Raw genomic sequence first — 6,689 nt, 5'->3', positions numbered from 1 at the left:
GATTCTGCTGGCTGGAAAGTAGAATGCAAGACATTCTATATATTGAGACCAGTCATCTGTGGCTTGTTCAAAGGGATCGATTCTGCCAAAGTGTGGAATCTCAGATGAATATATCTTGCTTTCTTTTTAATTATCTTAGATACTCGCAATCGCTGGGTGAGGGACAGTACCGGATCTGATTTATTCTTGTCACCAGTTTGTTATAGAGTTGATTTTCCAGGCAACCTTACTTGGTGAAAACTTTGAACTTTATTTACAAGACAGCAGCAGCTATATTTGTGCATCTAACTCAATAACTAAAGAAGAACTCCCTCCTAGAAGTTCCCCCCACTGCCACCTCATTGGTTTACACAGATCATGTGATCTTACAATACCGGATTATTCTTAAAGCTACAGTCCTACATTTATCAAAACTATAATTACTACACTCTCCTCTTGTTATTTTGCACTACCTTGACAAGTTTTATATCACTGACCCTTTTTAGTCTACTGTTGTCACACATTATTCCTTTACTGGGCTTCCATGGACTTTGGCAGTATGGCTCTGTATGTTAGTGATAGAAAATACACAAGCATGGTCCACTGGGAATTGTCCTCTGATTTTGCTTCCATCCCTCAGGTAGCTTGGAAATCAGGAGGTCACTGTGTGGGAAAAAATGGATAATAGCTTGTCTGAACAACATATTTCATGGTTGACTGTTAATTTATTTTTTTTATCATATCTTTAAGCTAAATCTTCTTTCATTTTAAACTCCTGTGTGCAATTTGTTTTCTTGTCTAAAGAAGCAACGTGTAAAACCTGATAAGGAATACATGCAAGTGAAATAGATAAAGATGTATCTATATAGAGAGGGTACATGACACGGAGCAATTGTTCACAAAAATAAACTATTTGATGGAAGGGAACCCAATACAAAGCACCACAAGTAGAAACAAGTTTTGTTAGCTGATAAGAAAGCATAATACTGTGGATGCTGGAAATCTCCCCTCCACTTTCAGCATTCCAATGGGACCATTTCCTCTGTGATACACTGGTCCACACCTCTGTCACTCCCCCTCCTCCCCAATAACCCCTCCCCTTCTTTCAACACCTTTCCGTGCAAGCGCAAGAGATTCAACACCTGCCCTCTTACATCCTCCCTCCTACCTGTCCAAGTCCCCAAACACTTTTCCCATGTGAAACAGCGATTTGCTTGTACTTTCAACTCATTATATGGTGTTCTTTGCTCATGATGTGGTGTCTTCTATATTTGGGAGACCAAGCGCAGAGAGGCTGACTGCTTTATAAACACCTTTGTTCAGTTTCATTTACCTGTTGCTTTCAGTTGCCTGTCATTTTAATTCTCCACTTTGCTTCCACTCTGATCTTTCTGTCCTTGGCTTGGTATAGTGTTCCAGTGAAGCTCAATGCTAGCTTGAGGAATAGCACCTTATCTTTCAACTGGGCACTTCAGCCTTCTGGACTCAACGCTGAGTTCAACAATTTTAGATTATAATCTCTGCCCTCAGACTGTTTCATTTTACTTTGCTGGATTGGTTTGTCCTCTTGTTTCTCTCTTGCTCCCTTTGCTTTCAACAGCAGCTATTCAGGATCTTGCCATTCAACCCTCCTCTAGACACATCTTTTGTTTCTTTACTTGTCCCATTACCTCTCTATTCGACCTTGCACAATGAGACCTTTTGTCATTTAATCTTTCCTGCCTTCCACCCTATCATAGACCTTCCTTTTTGTTCTTCTTCTCATCCTTCCCACTTCTCTTGTTCAAAGTCTCTTATATCTCTAACTTCTCTAATTCTCTGTTTATCTCTCCACAGATGCTGCCTTACCTGCTGAAAGTTTCCAGAAGTTTCTGCTTATTATTTTGATAATCTGATATCGCAAGTCCTTCTTCATTGCAGAACTATCAGCTTTCTGTCATGGGTTTTGTTTGCAATTGGTTTTTACGGAACCAGTTTTCTGTTGTTTATTTTCAAAGACCGAACTTGTATCTGAAGTGATTGGCCTGCAACTCAAATGTTAGGAATAAGCAAAAGACTTGGATTTTATAGACTTCTTCAAATTGAACTAGGTGACATATCTACATCATGGAGCTGCTTCCATTGGAAACAATTCCACAGGTATGGCAGGTAGGGTTCTGCATTTGCCCTCTAGTTATTTGTATTCAGAGCCCTAGCAATAAACTGGAACAATAAAAGCAAAATGCTGCGGATGCTGGAGATCTGAAATAAAAAGAGATGGTCCCGGTAAAACTCAGCAGGTCTGATAGCATCTGTGGAGAGTAAAACAGTTTAACATTCCGAGTCCAATATGACTCTTCTTCGGAACTGAAGAGAGGTAGAAATGTGATAGGTCTTACGTTGTTAAAAAAAGGTGGGAGGGGCAGGTGGAACGAAAAGGAAGGTGAGGGATAGGTTAGAGGGCAGGGAAGGTTAAATATCAAAGATCTCATGGAAAAAAGGCAAAGGCAGTGGTAATGGTAGTAGTAAAGAACAAAGCATTGGTCCAGTGTAGGTGTTAATAGCAGAATAAAGGGCACCTCTGTCTGAAAGCAAAAACATGAAAACAAGATAACTGGCACTTGGGGAAAAAAATTCAAAATGGAGGACGCAGTTCATGGTTTGAAGTTGTTGTATTCAATGTTGAGTCCAGAAGGCTGTAAAGTGCCTAACTGGAAGATAAGGTGCTGTTCCTACAGCTTCCACTGGGCTTCAGTGGGACATTGCATATGAAGATACAAACAAACGAATTAGGAGCAGGAGCTGGCCACCCAGCCCCTCAAGCCTGCCCCACCATTCAATAAGATCATGGCCGATCTGAATGTAACCTCAACCCCACATTCCTGCCTGCACTGATAACCTTTCACTCCTGTGTTAATCAAGGATCCATCCAGCTCTGCCTTAAAGATATTCAAAACTCTGCTTCCACCGCCTTTCGAGGAAGAGAGTTCCAAAGACTCACAGGACTCGGAAAGAAAAAATTCTCCTCATCTGTTTTAAATGAGTGACCCCTTATTTTTAAACAGTGCCCCCTAGTTCTAGATTCTCCCACAGAAGGAAACATCCTCTCCACATCTGCCCTATCAAGACCCCTCAGGATCTTAAAGGTTTCAATTAAATCGCCTCTTACTCTTCTAAATTACAAGCCTAACCTGTCCAGCCTTTCCTCATTAGACAACCTGCCCATTCCTGGTATTAGTCTAGTAAACCTTCTCTGAACTTACATCTTTCCTTAAATAAGGGGACAAGTGCTGTGCACAATATTCCAGATGTGGTCTCACCAACACCCTGTACAACTGAACCATAACCTCCCTACTTCTGTAATCAGTTCCCCTCACAATAAATGATCACATCCTATTGGCTTTTCTAATTACCTGCTGAACCTGCATACTAACCTTTTGTAACCTTTCTAGGACACCCAGATCCCTCGGAATCTCAGAGCTCTGCAATCTCTCACCAATTAGGTAATAAGCTTATTTTTTATTCTTCCTGCCAAAATGAACGATTTCACATTTGCCCACATTATACTCCATTGGCCAGAACTTTACTCACTGAACCTATTTATGTCACTTTTTAGCCTTCTTACATACTCTTCACAATTTACTTTCCTACCTATCTTTGTGTCGTCAGCAAATTTAGCAACCAGATCTTTGGTCCTTTCATCCAAGTCATTTATATAAATTGTAAAAAGTTGAGGGCCCAGCACTGATCCCTGTGGCACATCACTTGTCACATCCTGCCAACCAGAAAAAGACCCATTTATGCTAACTGTTTCCTGATTGCTAGCCAATCTCCTATGCCAATATGTTACCCCAACACCATGAGCTTTTATTTTCTGCAATAACCTTCGATGTGGCACTTTATCAAATGCCTTCTGGAAATCTAAGTACAGTACATCCACCGGTTCCCCTTTATCCACAGCACATGTGACTCCTTCATAAGAACTCCAATAAATTGGTTAAACATGATTTCCCTTTTTAACTCTGCCTGATTGACTTGAATTTTTCTAAGTGCCCAGCTATAACATCTTTAATAATATTCTTCAAACATTTTCCCTATGACAGATGTTAGGCTAACTGGCCTGTAGTTTCCTGGGCCAGAATTTTCGGCTTGGTGAGTGGGGGCAGGGATCACTCAGCGAAGTGTAAAATGATGTGGGGTGACGTCGGGCATGTGTCCCGACATCCACCGCATGTCATTTGGATTTTCAGTGCGGCTGGGGTGCAGCCAAGTCGGCTGCTCGCCTGCCAAACTGTCAAAAGGCATATTAAGGCCATTTAAATATCAATTAAAATTATTAACTGAGCTGCCCGTCCATCCTTAAGGTTGGCGGGCAGGCGAAGTGCCCAGGCGGCCTTTGCATTTTTCATGGAACCTCATCCATGGGCAGGATGAGGTTTCATGAAGTGTTTGTTAATTAAATAAAATTTTTAATTAAAATTCATTGACATGTCCCAGCTCATGTGACACTGTCGCATGAGGGGACGTCTTAAAATATTTTCCTTTCTTTATTTAAATTTTTAAACCTTAAACTAATCTGGTGCCTCAGGGAGATTTCTGCGCTCTTTTGGGTGCATGCACGAAAGAGCACAGGCCCCAACTCGGGGAACACCCCCCTGCCCGCACAGGGAGGGCGCAGCACTCCGGGCGCATGTCACTCTGGGCGGGCCTTAATTGGCTTGTCCACGTAAAATGGCGCCGTGGACCCGATCAGAGGTACTGATCGGGTTCGTGCCTGACCCGCACAACACCCCCCCCCCCAATGGGGGATAATTCTCCCCCTGCTTTCTGTCTCCCTCCCTTTTTGAATGAAGGAGTTATATTTGCTATTTCTCAATCTAATGGTGCCTTCCCTGATCTAGGGAATTATGGAAAATTAAAACCAGTGCATCAACTATCTCACTAGCCACTTCTTTCAAGACCTTAAGGTGAAGTCCATCTGGACCTGGAGATATGTCAGCTCGCAGCCCAAACTATTTGCTCAATACCACTACCCTGGTGATTATAATTTTCCTGAGTTCCTCCCTCCCTTCCATTTCCTGATTTACAGCTTTTTCCAGGATGTTACTTGTGTTCTCTATAGTGAAGACCAAAGCAAAATACCTGTTTAGTTCATCCACCATCTCCCTACTTTCCATTATCAATTCCCCAAACGCACTCTCTATAGGACCAACGCTCACTTTATTAACCCGTTCCTTATTTAATTATCTATAGCAAATCTTACTATCTGTCTTCATATTTCTAGCTAGCTTGCTCTCTTACTCTAATTTTTCCTGTCTTTATTAATCTTTTTGCCATTCTTTGCTGTTAATTATATTTTTTCCAATCTTCTGGCCTGTCCCCCTGTCGTTGCCTAATTATATGCTTTTTCTTTAAGTTTGATATTGTCTTTAACTTATTTAGTTCACCACAGACAGTGGGCCCTCCTGGAATTTTTCTTTCTCATTGGAATATTCTGTGTATTCTGAAATATCTCTTTAAATGTCTGCCACTGACTCTCTATTGACATATCCCTCAACCTCATTTGCCAGTTCACCTTAGCTAGCTTATGCCCTCAGAATTGCTCTTATTTAAGTTTAAAATGCTAGTCTTGGATGCACTTGTTTCTTCCTCAAAATGAATGAATGAAAGTAAAATGTATCTAAGGGTGCCTTCACTATGAGGTTTTCAATTAATCCTATCTCGTTGCTCAATACCAGGTCTAGTATAGCCTGCTCTCTGGTTGGCTCCAGAATGTGCTGTTCTAATAAACTATCCCAAAAATGTTCTATGAATTCATCTATGCTACCTTTGCCCATCTGATTTTTCCAGTCTACATGTAGATTAAAATCCCCCATGATTATTGCTGTACCTTTCTGGCAAGCTCCTATTAGCTCCTTTTATACTCTGTCCTGTGTAGTTACAATTAAAGGGCCAGTACACCACTCCCACAAATGACCTCTTGCCTTTATCATTCCTAATCTCACCCAAAAATGCTTCTACATGCTGGTCTCCTGAACTTAGGTCATCCCTCATGTGTGATACCATCATTAATTAACAGAGCCACCACTCCACCTTTTCCTAATTTCTTGTCCTTCTTAAATGTGACAAACCCTTCAACATTCAGGTCCCAATCTATGTCATCCTGTAGCTACGTCATTGTAATGGTTATCATACCATACTTATTTATTTCTATTTGCACTATCACTTCATCTGTTTAGTTTCGAATCCTACATGTGTTTAGATACAGGGTCTTTAGTTTTGTCCTTTCATTATTTTTGTAGTGTCTAGGCTTTCTGCCCTTCCTGTCACAGTCTATCACATCTTCCCAAATTTGATCCCTTGCCCCCACTGTTTGGTTTAAAACCCTCTCAACTTCCCAAGTTCTGTGGCTCACTGGGATACCAGCCCAAGCACGGTTCAAGTATGGACCATCCCAATAGTACAGATCCCATTTTCCTCAATACTGGTGCCAGTGCCCTACAAACTAGAACCCACTTCTCCCACACCAGTCTTTGAGTCGTGCATTCATTTCTCTAATTTTATTTGTCCTATGCCAATTTGCTCATGACTCAGATAAATAAATCCAGCAATTGTTTCCTTTGGGGCTCTGCTTCTTAATTTGGTGCCTAGCTTGTCATACTGACTATGCAGAGCCTCCTTCCTCATCCTGCCTATGTCATTGGTACCTACATGAACCATGACCACTGGAT

The 6,689-nt window shown here is 41.4% G+C and overlaps 1 long non-coding RNA gene across 1 annotated transcript in view; it reads right to left on the bottom strand.

Moving 5' to 3' along the window:
- Positions 1 to 229: 229 nt before the first annotated feature.
- Positions 230 to 6,689, bottom strand: part of LOC121278299 — a 52,994-nt gene continuing 46,534 nt past the window's right edge. The window contains exon 3 of the long non-coding RNA XR_005943094.1: positions 230 to 642. This is a non-coding gene — a long non-coding RNA (uncharacterized LOC121278299). The remainder of the gene's footprint in view (positions 643 to 6,689) is intronic.

This window comes from Carcharodon carcharias, chromosome 5 (assembly GCF_017639515.1).
Source record: "Carcharodon carcharias isolate sCarCar2 chromosome 5, sCarCar2.pri, whole genome shotgun sequence".
Lineage (NCBI taxonomy): Eukaryota > Metazoa > Chordata > Chondrichthyes > Lamniformes > Lamnidae > Carcharodon > Carcharodon carcharias.
This window is presented reverse-complemented; position numbering and strand designations above follow the sequence as displayed.